The sequence below is a fragment of the Tauraco erythrolophus genome, chromosome W (genome assembly GCF_009769465.1).
Source record: "Tauraco erythrolophus isolate bTauEry1 chromosome W, bTauEry1.pri, whole genome shotgun sequence".
NCBI lineage: Eukaryota > Metazoa > Chordata > Aves > Musophagiformes > Musophagidae > Tauraco > Tauraco erythrolophus.
In genome coordinates, this window is record NC_141497.1 from 16,332,226 (window position 1) to 16,349,669 (window position 17,444).

Genomic DNA, 17,444 nt, shown 5'->3' on the forward strand with positions numbered 1-17,444 from the left:
AACAGCCTTCTGGGTTGTGATTCCTGAAGATGAGATACCAGCGGTCCACGACATCTGGTGACCCCGATGTGATTTGTCGAAATGTGAACTGCCTGGACCGCAGGGTGAAGTGCGATAAACACAAGATACAGAGCCCAGCGAAGCTTGAGAAGTGGCAGAAGCTGCAGACCGACCCAGACACCTGGAACAAGGTGAGCTGTTGGGAGTTAAAATGGGCCAGAATTTTGTCAAGGAGAATCAGGCCTTCACTTTCCTTAAATCTGTGGGAATGGCTGTGGGGGCCAATATAAGTAATGAAGACTTATATTATTTACTTAACTGGGCAGTGGGACATGAAGACCTAGTTGACCTCACCTTCACCTTTAACCTAGAACTTTGGAAAAGGCTGGGGGATAAGCTACTTTGTGAAGTAGTCCTTGGGAAAAAGGATTTAACCGATATTGACCTGCTGCGTACGTGGGAAGCCCTGGATAATATAATTCAAAAGGGGGTGGCAGAAGAGGAGGAAGAGGAATTAACAGATTATGTATCAGCGAGCGAAGGATATGAAGGGGGCAACGAACTGTCTGAGGGAGATGGTGTGGACAGTGAATTAGACATATCCTCGCTGTTTGCGGAAATCAACAAAGTTGCGGGGACTAGGCAGGAAATCTGCCCCACCCTCCAGGAGATACTGGAGCGTCCCCCACCCTTTGCCCCAGCAGCCCCCCCCTTCCTCCTCAGGAGGTATCGAGCCTACGGCTCCGCCGCTTGATTTAATGACCCCACCCCTGGCAATTTCATATCCGGCAACATATATGGCGCAGGTACGAGCAATGCAGCCGTTATTAGTACGCCAGGCCATGACGGTGCTGCAAGGTATATCCCAACAGTTAGCAGCTGTAGTAGAGATGCTGCAACGGGCCATGACCCCCCCTACAGTAAAAGAAATTATAAAAGAAACCTCTGAGGCGAGTAACAGCTCAGCTGGGGAGCTACCGCCGGTTTCTCGACCAAGGAAAAAGTCACCAAAACCTGCCTGTTTAGTTGAACCAGACCCCCTGGGAGCCCCTAAAGCAACAGTTCAGCCTCGTGACCCGGTCCGTTACTGGGACGAGGTTCGGATAAAGGCAGTAAAGGGTGGAGACTGGGACTTGGTCCAAGCCCTGGGGGTACCAGTTGATAATAAAGATTTGACTGCAACAGAAATGGGAGGAGGGCCGGGTGTATTCCCCGTAGAACTAGCCCTCCCGGGCTCCAACCAGCCCAATTGACACTTGGGCTGGTCCTGGAAGGTAATTCAAGATATGCAGAAAGCGGTAGCACGGTACAGAGCGAATTCTCCAGCAGTAACACAGTTATTACGGTTACTGAACTTAGAAATACTAGTGCCCTATGACTTCCAGCATCTGGCCCAGGTGATGTTCCAGCCGATACAGCGCTCCGTTTTCATGAATGTCTGGAGACAGCTGGCCGACCATCAGGCATTAGAGAACATCCAATTGCCCCAGGGTGACCCCTGCTACGCTGTAGGCACAGACGTATTAATGGGGACAGGTCACGTCTTTAGTAATCCAACAATCCAGGCGCAGTGGCATCCCCAGATTCTGGAACAGGTCAAACAAATAGGGATGCAAGCCCTTATGCGCACAACAGAAATGGCAGAGCCCAGGGCGAGGTACTCCACGATCAAACAAGGAGCCCTTTCTACAATTTGTAGAAAGATTGCAAGGGGCAATAGAAAAACAAATATATGACAGTAAACTACGGGCACTATTGACAAAACAGCTGGCAAAAGATAATGCCAACCCCGATTGTCGGAGAGTTATTGAAGTATTGCCGGGGGACCCCTCTCTAGAAGAAATGGTGATTGCATGTGCCAAAGTCGGGCCCGTAGAAAGCGAGATGACCACATTGGCCACTGCTCTAACTAAACAAAGATGTTATATTTGTGGGAGAATAGGTCATCTCGCCAAAAACTGCAAATCAAACGGCCGGCCGGGAAACAGCAGAAAGAGAAAGCGTGCACAGATGTCTTATGGTCCAGGCAAGCCCTTTGCGGGAATGCTGCAACAGCCGCAGACCAGTCCAGAAAAGACCGCAGAGGGAATGTTAAAGCAGCCGGAAAAGCAGCCAGAGCAGCCAGGGTGGATGTATCCATCGTTGTCAGAACAATGGATATATCCACCGCCAACGTGGTATGATAAAAAAATATGAGAACAACTTCCCCATGACCTGGTCCCAAGGTGTTTGACAAACGGCGACGGAAAATGGAATCGAAACGTTGGAAACCCCTAAAGGCTGCAAGGCATTTTTTTTTTTTTTAAAAAAGAAAGGGGGAATTGTTGGGGAAGTTTCCTGGCTGCTATATGGGAAGCACCTGTGCCTTGTTGAGACAGGTGCTGTGAGTCACGGTGGTCAGCTGGAGACCACGTGACCTATGGGAGGTTTAAAGGTGGGGCACTCCCAAGAGGGAGTGGGGCATTTCTTTCCTAGAGTGTGGAGTGGTAGCAGCCCCTGGAGAGCGGTGTTTTGTAGCTCTCTGCTAGAAGTCTTTGATTGTGGTATAGACCTTTGGAGTGAAACAAACCTTCTGATATACGAGGGGAATCACAAGGGCCTTCTGGGTTGTGATTCCCGAAGATGAGATACCAGCGGTCCACGACATCGGACAATCCTTTTGGTGAAGACATTTTTCCTAATATCCAATCTAAACTTCCCCTGGCGCAACTTAAGATTGTTTCCTCTTGTCCTATCGCTTGGTATGTGGGAAAAGAGACCGACACTCACCTCGTTGCAACCTCCTTTCAGGTAGTTGCCAAGAGCAATAAGGTCTCCCCTCAGCCTCCTTTTCTCCAGACTAAACAACCCCAGTTCCCTCAGTTGCTCCTCATAATCCTTGTTCTCTAGACCCTTCACCAGCTTTATTGCTCTTTGGATCCCCTCCAGCACCTCAATCATAGAATCATAGAATGGTTAGGATTGGAAGGGACCTTAAAGATCATCGAGTTCCAACCCCCCTGCCATGGGCAGAGAAATCCTCCACTACACCAGGTTGCCCAAAGCCTCATTCAACCTGGCCTTGAACACTTCCAGGGATGGGGCATCCACAACTTCTCTGGGCAACCTGTTCCAATGCCTCACCACCCTCAATGTAAAAAATTTCTTCCTTAGGACTAATCTAAATCTCCCCTCTTTCAGTTTAAATCCATAGTGCCTTGTCCTATCACTACATGCCCTTGTCCAAAGTCCCTCTCCAGCTTTCCTGTAGGCCCCCTTTAGGTACTGGAAAGCTGCTATAAGATCACCCCGGAGCCTTCTCTTCTCCAGGCTGAACAGCCCCAACTCTCTCAGCCTGTCTTCATAGGAGAGGGGCTCTAGCCCTCGAATCATCTTCGTGGCCCGCCTCTGGACTCATTCCAGTAGCTCCATGTCCTTCTGGTGTTGGGGACTCCAGAGCTGAACACAGTATTCTAGGTGGGGTCTCACGAGAGCTGAGTAGATGGGCAGAATCACTTCCCTCGACCTGCTGGCCACACTTCTTTTGATACAGCCCAGGATACGATTTGCTTTCTGGGCTGCCAGCGCACATTGCCGGCTCATGTTGAGCCTCTCATCCACCAGCACTCCCAAGTCCTTTTCCTCAGGGCTGCTCTCGATCCATTCTCTGCCCAGCCTGTACTTGTGCTGGGGATTGCCCCGACCCACGAGCAGGACCTTGCACTTGGCCTGTTGAACTTCAAGAGGTTCACACAGGCCCACCTCTCCAGCCTGTCAAGGTCCCTCTGGATGGCATCCCTTCCTTCCAGCGTGTCCACCACACCACACAGCTTGGTGTCATCTGCAGACTTGCTGAGGGTGCACTCGATCCCACTGTCCATGTCTCCAACAAAGATGTTAAATAGCACTGGTCCCAGTACTGACCCCTGAGGAACACCACTCGTCACAGGCCTCCACGTGGGCATTGAACCGTTGACCACAACTCTTTGAGTGCGACCATCCAGCTAATTCCTTATCCACCGAGTGGTCCATCCATCAAAACCATGTCTTTCCAGTTTAGAGACAAGGATGTCATGTGGGACAGTATCAAATGCTTTGGATATCTATCTTGTAGTGAGGAACCCAAAACTGAACACAGTATTTGAGGTGTGGTCTTACCAGGGCCGAGTACAAAGGGACAATTACTTTCCTAGTCCTGCTGGCCACACTATTTCTGATACAAGTCAGGATGCTCTTGGCCACCTGGGCACACTGCTAGCTCATATTCAGCCAGCTGTTGACCAACACTCCCAGGTCCTTTTCAGGTGGGCAGCTTTCCAGTTACCTAATGATTATGGTAAACATTAGGTAAATTTTAGATCCAATAAATTTTCATTAGTTTCCAGTTAAAACCACATAACAATATTACATGTTACAAAATTCTACATTTTAGAAAATGATAAGACAACTGGAGATGAAGTTCAGAAGTTGAGTAGTTGATGAGTATGTAATCCTTCCATACTTAACATGCTTCAGTTGTAGGGGGCAGGGCAGAAAGGGGCTTGGTTTTCTGTGTCCCTAACCTCTAAAATTTAGAGTATATTCAGACTTCTCTGATTGGCTTACTTGAATTGCAAGTTGTTTGTGAAAAACCTTGGACTGAGCTTCTATCTTGATATGACAAAAACAGTTTAAGTAACTGTACTTCTTCCTTTCTTTCCATGAATAGGACAAATGGTGTGTGGATTGTTTCTTAGGATTATTTGAACTGGACTGAATTATGGCCAAGAAGTTTGTGCCAGAATTATACAAAATTTTGAAAAACAGATTCTATAGTCTTGATGAATATCTGCAATTGGTTCTGTAACAGATCAGTGGAAGAAATCTTAGTCATCATCTTAGTATTTTCCTTATGCTTAGAGAGAAAATTGTAAATAAGACAAACATAAATGAAAACTGAAAAATGAGGTTACAAAACAGATAAATTAAGAGTTGTCAGATATTTATCATTGAGAACTAGACACCAATGTTATATAGTATTTGATCAATGGTGACAAATTTGATCTTTCTCTGAGATGCAAGTATGATGTATAGCTTGCACAAGTAGTAGTGGCTGGCACATTCTTTAAATCAACACAAGAAATTGCATGTACAGTGAAACTATCCTGTTGGTCTGCATCACTTCTTGAGGATGATGTGAACAAAACATAATTGGAGTGTTTTCATGTCACAATTTTGAAGAATTTTGTTCATTACTACCTTTGGGCAGATATGAGCAAGATTCTTGTTTGTCACTTAGGACTGTTGAACTTCTGTTGATTTGACCTACAATATACCTTTTTTAATATGCATTTTTCATATACGTTTCTGAGGTTTTGAATTGAACTTATTGTGTCCACTACATCAATAAGCACTTTTCATTCCTCATGCAAGCTTTTCTTAACGGAAATAAAGTACTGGCTGAGTTTAATATCTGTTTAAATGCATGTAAATAGATTTAATGTAATAATTTTATCTTCTAATCCTGACATAAAGCACTCAAAATTGAAGAATTACAAGAAGCTTTGCGGAAAAAAGATGAAGAAATGAAGCAAATGGAAGAACGATACAAAAAGTATTTGGAAAAGGCCAAAAGTGCAAGTGTCTGGCTTCCAAGTTAACAATTCTTCCCTAACAGGCTGTACCACATTTTCACTCTGTAGGAATAAAACTAAATTAAATATCTATACTCGTGACTACTATCTAACCAAAACCCTTTGTACTACTTCTGTAGACATATATACACCACTGATACAGATTTATATTGGAGTTACCCAGACAAAGCTCCTTAAGAGTCACAAGTATCAGTGGATAACATAGAGATGGTGTTAACTCCTTGCTGATGTTATGATAACCTGTTTCTTGGTGAAAGTTCTTCAAGGCTCATCAGTGAGTGATGCAGTTTGGCTGAAGTCATGACCATGCTAGGGCTCACATGTTTTTAAAAAGTTTTTCAGCTATTTTCTAGGACAAACTTAAAAACTTCAGCCTTTACTGCAATTGTTCTTGAATACTTGTTAGCACTCAAATACTGCCTCTGATGGATGCCACATAAGAAAGTAGTTTGTTGTTCCCCTCATCTTAGTGGCAGAAACTTCATCACAGGCACTGCCATGGATTCTTCTTTGCTGTAGCAGAACTTTCTAAAATTTGCATTACAGGTACTCCAGATCCCTGAATCACAGCCTCTTTCCAAATAGAAGTAGTCCCTGAGTTCACAGTGAGGAGTGAGTTGAGGGGAAACAGATAGGCAATCCTTAGCTACGAAGAGAAAAAGGCATCAAGGAAAGGTTTCACATTCTCTGGCCTCGTGGCAGTGCAAAATCGGGGTAGGAAATGCTTCCTTGTGCCCAAGATATTGAACCTCCGAGGTCTTGTTTCCTCCTATCAACATCATCATCATAGAATGGTTCAGGTTGGAAGGGACCTCAAAAATCATCTAGTTCCAACCCCTCCTGACATGAGCGGGGACACTTTCCACTAGATCAGGTTGTTCAAAGCCTCATCCAACCTGACCTTGAACACTTCCAGGGATGGGACATCCACATCTTCTCTGGGCAACCTGTTCCAGTGCCTCATCACCTTCAGAGGGAAGAATTTCTTCCTTAGATCTAATCTAAATTTCCCCTCTTTCAGTTTCAATCCATTGCCCCTTGTCTTATCACTATATGCCCTTGTAAAAAGTCCCTCTCCAGCTTTCCTGTAGGGCCCCTTCAGGTAGTGGAAGGCTGCTATAAGATCATCCCGGAGCCTTCTCTTCTCCCGGCTGAACAACCTCAACTCTCTCAGCCTGTCTTCATAGAAGAGGTGCTCCAGCCCTTGGATCATCTTCGTGGCCCTCCTCTGGACTCGCTCCAGTAGCTCCATGTCCTTCTTATGATGGGTACTCCTGAGCTGAACGCAGTATTCCAGGTGGGGTCTCACAAGAGCAGAGTAGAGGGGCAGAATCACCTCCCTCGACCTACTGGCCATGCTCCTTTTGATGCAGCCCAGGATACGGTTGGCTTTCTGAGATGCCAGCGCACATTGCCGGCTCCTATTGAGCTTCTCATCAACCAGCACCCCCAAGTCCTTCTCCTCAGGGCTGCTCTCAATCCATTCTCCACCCAGCCTGTACTTGTGCTTGGGATTGCCCTGACCCAGGTGCAGGACCTTGCACTTGGCCTTGTAGAACTTCATGAGCTTTGCACAGGCCCACCTCTCCAGCCTGTCAAGGTCCCTCTGGATGGCATCCCTTCCCTCCAGCGTGTCGACCACGCCGCACAGTTTGGTGTCATCAGCAAACTTGCTGAGGGTGCACTCGATCCCACTGTCCGTTTCACCAACAAAGATATTAAACAGCACCAGTCCCAATACCGACCCATGATGAACGTCACTCGTCACTGGTCTCCACTTAAACATTGAGCTGTTGGCTGCAACCCTCTGAGGGCAACCATCCAGCCAATTCCTTATCCACCAAATGGTCCATCCTTCAAATCCATGTCTCTCCAATTTAGAGACAAGGATGTCGTGCAGAACAGTGTAAAATGCTTTGGACAAGTCCAGGTAGACGATGTCAATTGCTCTTCCCCTATCCTCCAATGCTGTAATCCCATCATAGAAGGCCACCAAATTAGTCAGGCAGGATTTGCCCTTAGTGAAGCCATGTTGGCTGTCACCAATCACCTCCTTATTTCCCATGTGCCTTAGCATAGTCGTCAGGAGGATCTGCTCCATGATCTTGCCAGGCACAGAGGTGAGACTGACTGGCCTGTAGTTCCCTGGGTCTTCTTTTTTCCCCTTTTTAAAGATGGGGGCTATGTTTCTCCTTTTCCAGTCAGTGAGAACTTCACCAGACTTATTTGACGTTCTGTTAAACTGTTAGAGCACATTTCAGATGATGTGCAACACTATGATTGTTTTTTACAGGTCTTTTTCATCCTGGTTGACAATTTAGAGCCTCTGTCTTATTAGGGGAGAGATGTGTTTGTATTAAGTGTTAGCCTTTTAAAATTAAGTATTCTTTGTTTGACGTTTTAGATTGTCTTTTTATTTTATTATATTGACATGTTTTAAGTCACTTCTGTGTCTCTTAATCTGCCTTATGTGGTTATAACCCCTTCACACCTTTTCTAACATTGAATTAAAAACAAACTGTGGTTTTCCTTTCATAGGTTATCCGCACCTTAGATCCAAAACAAAACCAGGGTGCAGCTCCTGAGATTCAGGCACTGAAAAATCAGTTGCAGGAACATGATAGAATGCTTCGTTCATTAAAGGTAATAATCTCCGTATTTCCTAGTAGATCTTTTGTGTTTTCTCATTTTTGGGTGTTGACTGTGCTTCTCTATTTACTGTTCTCTGCAGTTAAACAATTTTAAATATATGGAGTTTGTTTTGTTTTAGAAAGAATATGAAAAAACAAAGAGTCAAAGAGACATGGAAGAGAAGTTTATTGTTAGTGCCTGGTATAATATGGTAAGAATTTCCAAACTCAAAAACAATGAAAAGGTTAATCTTATTTTTTTCTGTGGTGTTTATCAATGTCTTCATTTATTTATAATATTTTTGTGTGTAAAGTATTTTCAAATATGTATGCAGATGAAAGCATTCTCTTTTAGTTACCTTTATATAACAGTTAACCCCTAGTGGAAAACAATAAACTTGTAAAAGGCTTGACAGAGTTCATAATGAAAAACAGCAAAGTAAGCCTCAGTTCAGAATATAGAAACCAAGGTGATTGTTATTTTCAAGTTTCAAAACCTGAAGCATCACTTTGTGGGGGAGAAAGGAAGCCTCAGTATTCTTTTTTGTAATTTCGGCTCTTTAGTTTTGCTGTCTTCTAATACTCAAATCAGTTCTCCTCTTTGCCTCCTCTCCAATCTTCTGCTTGTGTCTGTTTCATTAGAGTGACAATGCAGGCAGTTTTGTGCACACTTGATACTACTCTTGTGGCATTTACCAAGCTATACATATTTGGTTCTTTCGTTCTATTTACTACGTATGAAAATGGGTGAGCACAGAGTCAAGCCTCACACACTATTCAAAGCATAAGGAAATTGTATATCAATCTGTCATGGTTTTAGGCCGATCCAGCAACTAAAACTCACACAGTCTCTCCTTCTCCAGTAAAGTGGAGAGGAGAAAAATATAATAAAGGGACTGAGGTTTGAGACAAGAACAGAGGGAGCACCCACCGACCATGGTCCTGGGCAAAACAGACTTGGCTTTCTCAAAACAAAACAATTTATTGGCGGTTACTTAAAAGGGCAAAGGGAAACAAAACCGGTTACTTAAGAGGATAAAAAGAAACAAAGCCAAATCTTAAAACTGACACCTTCCCCCCCCCTTTTCTTTTCCTCCCGGCTCTACCTCCTCCCCCAGTGGCACAGGGGGCAGGGACTGGGGGAGTGCAGGTCAGTTCATTCCGTGCTGTTACTGCTGCTTCTCTCTCAAAGGAGGAGGAGTCCTTACACCCTTTTCTCCTGCTCCAGTGGATCCCCTAACCACGAGGAAGAATCCACAAACTTCTCCAGCGTGAGTCCAGCCCACAGGAAGCAATCCTTCCCCACGGATTGCCCCAGTGTGGGCTTTACCACAGTCTCAGGTTCTTAGGGAGTTGTTGCCACTCGCTCCAGTGTGGATCGTCACGCAGACTCCAGATGCCTCTCTGCCTTGTCGTGTGTCCCAACATGACCGTCCTCAGGCTCAGGCATCTCGTCTCCACGGGCTGCGAGTGGGTCTCTGCTCCACCGAGTCTGTCCTGGCTGCAGGGGGGCCGCCTGCCGTCTCGCCACCGCTTGCAGGGGGAACTCAACTCCAGCACACCTCGTCCCGTTCCATCTTCACTGACCTGGTGTCAGTGTGGCTGTTTCTCTCAGTCCTCTCTGGGTGAACTCGGCCCAGTGGGCACCCCGGGAGCAAGGCGCTCCCCAAGTTCCCCAGGCGGCTCCGCCGCCACCATCCTCAGCAGGTGGCACCAGCCTGGCGCGGGCAGCCCCTGGCCGGGAGCCGGGGAGCGGGGGGGAAGTGCCCTCCTCCCTTCTCTCCTCGCTCCTGGGCAAAGCACCTTTTCCGGTTCCTTTGTCCCGACTTAAATAGGGCAATTCGCAGAGGCGCTGATTGGCTCAACCCCGAAGGGGATGGCAGTCCGATCTGGTGGCCAGAACCAAGTCTAACCCGGTTCCAAAACCAGGGAGGTCACAGGGAGCAAAGCCCCTCTCCTGCCACCAGAAACCCTTCACACAAACCCAGCACACAGATCTTGAACGTGTATTTCCACACATGAACACATGGTGCTATGACAAACCTTTCAGAAAGCCACACTCCTCCCTCCTAGAAGTCAAGCTAGAAGAGTACTTCTCAATTATATTCACCCTCTGTGAAAATACTCACTTAATAGAAGTGGTGGGAGCATATTTTGGTGCTGGTGGATACCAAGTTGAACATGAGCCAGCAATGCATCCTTGTGCTAAAGAACACCAACAGTATCCTGGGTTGCACAAGGAAGAGTGCTGCCAGCAGGTCGATGGAGGCGTTCCTTCTCCTCTACTCAGCACTGGTGAGGCCACACCTGGAGTACAGTGTCCAGTACTCCAGTACAGTTACCAAACTGCCAAAATCAATTTGTGAAAGAAAGGGATACCAAGACTTTAATAAGAGGTTTTATCTTCTTGATTTGTCTACTAATTCAGCATACTGATGCCATTAATTTGATGTGTGTCTAAAAGAAACTCTTAATACAGTCTTCACACTACAATAAAACCACTTGCTCTTATTATTTTATCATTTGTGTTACCATTTTGCTAAGGCTTCAGTCACAAAAGGCTCTTACAGGTTATACACTGAACAAACATTCATTAGAAACCTTCTTTCTGGCTTTTACTTTTCTGTCTCTTGGGTCTCTGTTCTTTTGTCTTGTTTTGAGTTTTCTCCTCCTTTTCCCACATGATTAGATAATATAGTGTTTTCCTGGGTTCTCTCAAAAAAAAATTCCTATTCAGCTTTGTGATACTGTATACGTAGGAGCAAAAAAGAGTAATATTGAATCTATGCTTCACTGCTGCTCATAATAATTGTCAGGTAAGACCAAATAAATATTTTGTTCTTTGAAAACTTCCAAATTTGTAGAAATTCTGTATTCCCCAGAATTTGTGTTACATTTAAACCTGCTGGGACCTTGTAGAAAATTCTCTGAATACAGTCTGGTTAATTCCAGGAGGTCATTTATTCTATGTTTTAATGGTAACCTATAGGATTTTGTTCTTTGTTCTTAAGCATTCATTCTTAATATTTGTTGCACACATCATTTACTCTGTGTGGATGGTTCTCTTCAGTGCAGGTGGTGAGCATCAGTGAACCTTCCCTGTAACATTTCTTTATTGGAAGGACTCAACTTCATTACTTTTCCGTTAAGGAATCTTGCTAGTTTTGTAGCTTTAGAAATAATTTTGGTATTAGAAACAGAGTTCAGAGTGTGACTTCAAGGAGTAAGCAGCTGTATGGATGAACTACCAGTGAGTACTCTCTCTTTTTCGTATCTTCAGTAATAAAAAAATATAACCAAAAAAGCTGAAAAGCAGATTTTCCCAATACAATAACTACTTATAAATTTTTGAGAGGATTTCTTATGGGGCACCAAAGACTAATTACATCAAAACTGTAATGATTAGTTATTAAATCAACATTACATGCTGTCCTGATAAACTTTGAAAAAGAAGAGAAAGAGGGAAAGGAAGAGAGAGAGAGACCCTGGAGGGAGATGTTACAGAGAAATGGTGAATAGTTCGTAAGAGCACATACTGCCATTCCTAAGTACTGTTCCTGGGACCTGGCTGGCTGAATCTTTCTCCAGCAGCTGGAGCTTAGTTTCTGATCTTCAAGAATGTATGCAGTTCAGTTTGTATACTTCCATGAGGAGTTGAGGTACTATTGCATATATAATTAGGCATCATTAAAAGGAATATTAATGATCCTTGTTTTCCTGATAGGAACACTTACCGCTTGTATCATGCCATATGTTTTCCATGTGCTCTATAAGCTATAATGAACTAATGTAAAGGTAATATGCATCCCACTTACAGTGCAAAGGAAAATATCAAAGCACACAGCTATAAATATTTTAAATTTAAATAAGTACGTATCAGCTCTCAGGTACTTTTCTCTCCTTGGAGTTAAGCAATTGGGAATCCTTTGCAATTCTGTTGTCACCTGGAGATGGTAATAATACTTGTTCTGAAAGTTGTCTGAAGCTTTCTATTCAAGTAAGGAATACTGGCAATTTTATATTCATTAGAGTATGAAAGAATTAATGTTGACTTTTTCTGTTGCTGTTTTATGAACATCTTAGCTTGCACATACCACAGCATTGTCAAGAAAATTCAAGAGGTTTTTGGCAGTTTTCATGGTATTTTGATGTGCGCCAATAGCTTTAGCATTTTCTCAGTCCTCTTGCCTATGATACTGTCCACTTAGTAACTTCCTGGAATATTTTTGATGAGTTTAATTAACTTGATGTTTTTCTAGATATGGTAATTGGAAAATATTACCTTACCACTTAATTTTCCTTTAGTTAGTCATTCTGAAGAAGAACATCCTGAATGTGTCTTTCAAATTTTTTCCTACAAAGCAAACAATATCTGGATTTCACTTCTCTTACGGAGATTTTTTTTCCTCTCCCCTCCCCCCTTCCACACAGATTGAGAGGGAAGGTTTTTTTTGCACTCAGTCAGATATTTAATTCTGACTTCTAGAGTTGTGCGTGTGTCTTAGGTAGCAATAATTTTGTATTGACAAACTTTGACACCTCCAAACCAAACTTAGGTAATTCTGCAAGCTTTTCCCTCACCTCTACTGTGTAATAAAGAGTGGAAAGAGGTTCCTCCATTACAACATAGTTATATAACCACATATTTTTCTGCAAGTTTTAGGCATTCATACTGCAGGGATGTCACCTGCAGAGAAATTCTGAAAGAAGAATTCTGACTGAAGTGTGATCTCAGGAAATCAAGTGCTTAAGAAGAAACTTTTTCAGGAACCATTCATTAGAATGATTGTATTAGCTAAAGCTGGAAATGTGACACATAGGTATTTTTTTCTGTTAAAAAGAAAAGTTAAAACAATGTAAACAAAATGATCAGGTAAGCAAGGAATTTGAGTGGGTATTTGAGCCAGGCATATTGCACACAGCCAAGGTACACTTTCCCTTCCAGACCTGAGCAGTCTAGCTCCCTTCTAGACTAGAAACGATATTGCTTTCCAACTTTGTGGCTTTTGTGAGAAGGCAGAAGTTAAATTTTGCTTGTTCTTGTAAGGTGGAGGTAGGAGCCCTTCTTATAGCAAGGGATAAATCTCCCTCGCACTCAGAACATCTCCATGAGCTACATTCATGTCATCTGGGGGGGGAGCAGGGTGAAGAGAAAGATGTCAGATTATATATAGGAACCAACAATATCTGGTTGCCACTCTCAAAGAATTTGAGAGCGTTCTAGTGTTGTCTAGCCATAAGAGAGTTAAAGGTTTAAGGGAAGATTTGCTTGAATTTGCTAAGACTTAGATTAGCAGCCTGCTTGTACGTATATAGGAGCTTATTTCATATAAAGCAAATATGTACATAATGTTTGAAATAAGCACAATCATCCTTGAAGTATCAAGTTGTCCTTAAGAAAAGAACATCCTGGAACATAAATATTGATGCAAAAATGTACTAGATTTTGTTTCTTTATAGATAACGAGGGATAATGAAGGAGTCTTAGAAAAATACATCAAGAGGACACGCGTCCTTGTAAGTCCAAAACATCTGGCTGTTAATCATGAAAAAGGAGCCAAAAAAAGGACTTCAAAGACTGATAGGGAAAACATCTTGTTATGAGAAAAGGTTAACGAGATTGGAAGAATACCACAAATATTAAGTAAGCAAGAAAGAGTGATAAATGGGGAAAGGTAATTCCAGTAGGGGGAGATCGTGACCACCGACTCATGGACCACCTACCCTAAACATACCCCAGACCCAAAAGAAAAGGGTGGAGGCAAAGGACTGAGCATGCTAGGTGAGAGAAAAATTAATCAATCAGTATTGGGGCCGGTGCTGTTTAACATCATTGTTGGTGAAATGGACAGTGGGATCGAGTGCACCCTCAGCAAGTTTGCTGATGACACCAAGCTGTGTGGTGTTGGGGGACACACTGGAGGGAAGGGATGCCATCCAGAGGGACCTTGACAGGCTGGAGAGGTGGGCCTGTGAGAACCTCATGAAGTTCGACAAGGCCAAGTGCAAGGTCCTGCACGTGGGTCAAGGCAATCCCAAGCACAATACAGGCTGGGTGGAGAATGGATTGAGAGCAGCCCTGAGGAAAAGGACTTGGGAGTGCTGGTGGATGAGAAGCTCAACATGAGCCAGCAATGTACACTTGCAGCCCAGAAAGCCAACCGTATCCTGGGCTGCACCCAAAGCAGCGCGGCCAGTAAGTCGAGGGAGGTGATTCTGCCCCTCTGCTCTCGTGAGACCCCACCTGGAGTACTCTGTTCAGCTCTGGAGTCCCCAACACCAGAAGGACATGGAGCTATTGGAGCGGGTGCAGAAGAGGGCCACGAAGTTGATCCGAGGGCTGGATCACCTCTGCTATGAAGACAGGCTGAGAGAGTTGGGGCTGTTCAGCCTGGAGAAGAGAAGGCTCCAGGGGGACCTTCTAGCAGCCTTCCAGTACCTGAAGGGGCCCTACAAGAAAGCTGGAGAGGGACTTTTTACAAGGGCGTGTAGTGATAAGACAAGGGACAATGGCTTTAAACTGAAAGAGGGGAGATTTAGATTAGTCCTAAGGAAGAAATTCTTCCCTCTAAGGGTGGTGAGGCATTGGAACAGGTTGCCCAGAGAAGTTGTGGATGCCCCATCCCTGGAGGTGTTCAAGGCCAGGTTGGATGAGGCTTTGAGCAACCTGGTGTAGTGGAGGGTGCCCTAGATGATTTTTGAGGTCCCTTCCAACCCAAACCATTCTATGATTCTATAATAGTCTAAGAGAATAACACTGAATATGTACATATGCTAATACATACTGTATAAATGTTCACTGAATGTTGGAAGATGTGTGCTGTCTTGGGACAGGCACCCAAACTTGCACAATTTTGTAATAAAGCAATATCTCGACTCGGTGTGTGGATTGGCTTATTGCACACTGGGCGAAGGAACCTCAATTTTGGGAAAACACTGGCATATTTGATTGTGTTGCCTTGCACCTATGACGTCTTCCTTTTCTGGAAGTCCATAAAAGCAGCAGGAGCTTGTGAGTGACCTCTGCACACAATAAGCAAAAATAAGTGATGGTTGTAATATTCCCTCAGTTTGGAGGGAAAGGAGGCAGAAGATGAAAGAACCTGTTCCAGGAAGCTTGTTGAGTATAAACATCCGAATAGTATGTCTACATGCATGCTGCTTTTTTGCTGTAGTTTGAAAAAGAATCATGAGCTCTTGGAATGGGTTTCTTTTTTTTGTTCGTTTTTTAGTTAACTTTGAGTTGCATTTGACTATTTGAGGTTTCAACCTATATGAATAAGACTTAAGCTGTTTTATCAGCCATATCAACTTCAGACTTCCTGCATCTAGTACAGTGAATTCCTGGTGTCACGTTTTGAGGTCAAAACGACCAGTCTATCAGCTCCCAAGTCAGGCAAGACCCTTGGGTCCGACTCCCCCTGCCCTCTCTATGGCAGCTCAGCAGGTCGGAGGGTGATTCGTCTGACTTATTGTGGGATCCTCACTAATAGACAAACAGGAGGTAATTTGGCCAGTATACCAGCTCCCAAGTCAGGCGAGACCCTTGGGTCCGACTCCCCCTGCCCTTTCTTGGCAGCCCAGTAGGTCGGAGGGTGATTCGCCCACTTATTAAGGGATCGTCACTAGTAATACTATGGGCCAGCTCCTTATAATAATTCAAAAGTTTCCGGAAACATGCATATATACTTTATTTGTGACAGAATACAGGTTCGAGGATAGCCGGTGATAGTGACTGACTACAAAAACAACTTTAATTGAAATACTGCAGTGATAATATAAAACGATTACTGATCAGTGATAATATTAAATAGCTAGCAAGATGTTAGTAAGTAATTAAGTAAGTGCACATAACCCAGAGTTCTTACCCAATAGGCGTCCCTATGGGGGGGAGAAGAGAGGTTCAGCCTGTCGACTGATCCCAGACGTTCTGGTGGGGGGGCTTCTCCCTAACATCCCCTTTGTTTGCTGCCATTTTATACCTTTTTCGTATCTTTTAGGTGGAGCTCGAGTGACTCTAGTCATACATAACTTTTATTAGGATTGGTGTAAATTCCTCTCGTGAGGGGTGTTCACTAATTGGGATTGGTGTAAATTGCTCGTTTGAGGGGTGGTCGCAGCTCAGAGGCGAGTGAGGGTGTGATTTAGTAGCTGAAGGACACAATTTCGCCATCACTGCTGAGACAGCGGTTGTGGTTCACTTCCTCGATGGTATTTTTATGGTTATCTTTACCAGGCGCCTCATCCCTGATAACAGGGATGAGCCGTGATACCTTCGTATCACTCTACTCCCCATTTCAAGGGTATTGCGTGGGCCTTGTCCGTTGTTTCTTGTCCCCGATAACAGGGATGAGCCATGATACCTTCGTATCACTCTCCTCCCCATCTCAAGGATATTGAGGCCTTGTTCATTCCTGGAAGCAGCAGCTGTGTTTCATGTCAGAGCTGCCCTAATATTAGCTGAATTCTAGGGAACAATGTTCTCCCATTCCCCATCGATTTTAGTCGTTTTCCCACATAATCCACCCCGTGACTATAGTCACTCGAGTTTCACAATGCCTAAATAGGTTTGGGGATGTCCATAGTGTGTGGGACATCAACTGTGTTATGCGCACTAGATATGGATTCTAAATAGGTTAAGCTCTTCATCATTGTCCAAATTCTCACGTACACCACTGCCAGTAGAACAAAACAAAACATAATTAGGACTAAAAGAACAACAACAGGGTGAAGGATTCTGTCGAGAACTCCTGTAGCAGTGGGTGACCATCCAAAGAGGGTGTCCCACCATTGGTGTTCTGCGTCTCTTGTAACCCGTTCCAGGACACGGTGTATTTCATCGATGTCATGATGTATGGTAATTAGAGTTCTTTTACCATTGTCCTGAACTCGTGTCAGCAGTTCCTTTAGATCCTGGTGTTGCAGTAGCTTTCTCATCAAGGTAAGATTCATTCCAATAGGCACTGGTGACAGTTCCCGAATTAGGGCGAGATTTGCTTGTAGCAATCGAGAAGATATAACTGGTGCTGAGTAGGTAAAATCGCATCCTACAATTTCAACAAAATTACACACACAAAGATTTGAGTAGTTTTTCATATTTACAACAACATTGTCAACTGATACGGAATTACACAAAGTTCTAAGGCACACACAGCCCTTGCCGATATATATGAGCATTGTCTCGGTGCTTTCATTGGGACGG

At 44.1% G+C, this 17,444-nt stretch overlaps 1 pseudogene; it reads left to right on the forward strand.

Moving 5' to 3' along the window:
• LOC147526237 (protein Hook homolog 3-like) overlaps positions 1–17,107 on the forward strand; it is an 83,787-nt pseudogene extending 66,680 nt beyond the window's left edge.
• The last annotated feature ends 337 nt before the right edge of the window (positions 17,108–17,444 follow it).